Source organism: Frankliniella occidentalis, unplaced genomic scaffold, assembly GCF_000697945.3.
Source record: "Frankliniella occidentalis isolate FOCC.00 unplaced genomic scaffold, Focc_3.1 Scaffold23, whole genome shotgun sequence".
NCBI lineage: Eukaryota > Metazoa > Arthropoda > Insecta > Thysanoptera > Thripidae > Frankliniella > Frankliniella occidentalis.
In genome coordinates, this window is record NW_026267153.1 from 3,023,477 (window position 1) to 3,024,726 (window position 1,250).

The following is a 1,250-nucleotide window of genomic DNA, read 5'->3' on the forward strand; positions in this document are numbered from 1 at the left end:
ACGGCATTAGCACCACCGCATACCAAACCGAGACGACACCCTGCGAGATAGAGGCGAGCGCTGCTGTGCGCCGCGCCTGCCACGGGGGTGCAGTTATGGTATGGAGTCCGTGGGTGATCCCCCAGGGGGAATCGCCATAGCCGTGGTCACAAGGGTTATTACAATGAGGCACGAAAGAAGCGATGCAAGCTCATGGTCCCGGGGGCTATGGCAAACAATTATTTCTGTCGAATATAAAAACTTTCGGTTTAAGTGCCGAGTCACACACCCCCAGCGGCAGCAGCAGCAGCAGCAGCCGGTTGTTGTTTCGGCGTCGTGCGTTTAGTCGCACCCCGCGACTCGTCTGCCAGCTGCGCGAATCCTCCTCCGCTGCAAAAGCACTGCAAAGTGATGAAACGGCAGCCAAACGCAGAGTAATTGAGCGCGAAAACCGTTTCTGCTCGATTGCTGTCGAAGGGTGGCGTGGCGTGGCATAGCGTCGTGGGGTACAAAGGGCCCATCAGAAACGGCCCTAGACCAGCAGCAGCCGGCGGCGGCGGCAAAGCGGCCATTCGGAAAACAGCCTCGAATTTTCCGAGTCGAACACAAACCCCTCTTGTTCTTTTCCCTCTTTTATTCCTCTCGATTTTCAGAGGCGTCATCAGGAAGGCATAAAAGGGCACGAAAACGAGGAGGGGGAGAAAGAGAGAGAGAGCGCGCGGGAGGCCAGTCAAACAGTCGAAACTGACGGGGCGGGCAAGCGTAGCGCCACGCAGCGGATGAGGGAAGTCCACCCGTGGCCTCCCCCTTTCTCTCTCTCTCTCGCCCTCTCCGGCTCACCAAACTCTCTCTCACTCTCTTGGTGCGGATTTGCACACCCCCATGATACGATCGCGGAAACAGACTCAGAGGCGCGTGCCGTCAAAAATCAGTAGGAAGCCTCGACTGCCTCACCCCAACCCCTCCTCCTCTTCTTTCCTCCGCGACATAACCCACCCCAATGCTGAGACGGGGCCGTCGTCTCTCTCCGTGCAACACCGACCCGTCGACCCGGCACTCGCACCCCGCCCGCGCAAGGCTGGTGAGTTCGGCGTTTGCATCCACCGAAAGCGCCCCTCGTCCACCACCCTCGCAGCCTGCACGCTCCTCTCCCCTACCCCTCCCTCCCGTCACACCCTCCCCTCCACCCCTCTGTCGCAACAAGCTCTCCCCATCAGCTTCGCACTGTGCCACCGGCCCGATTGCCACAGCTTGTCGCCCTCCCCCCCCCC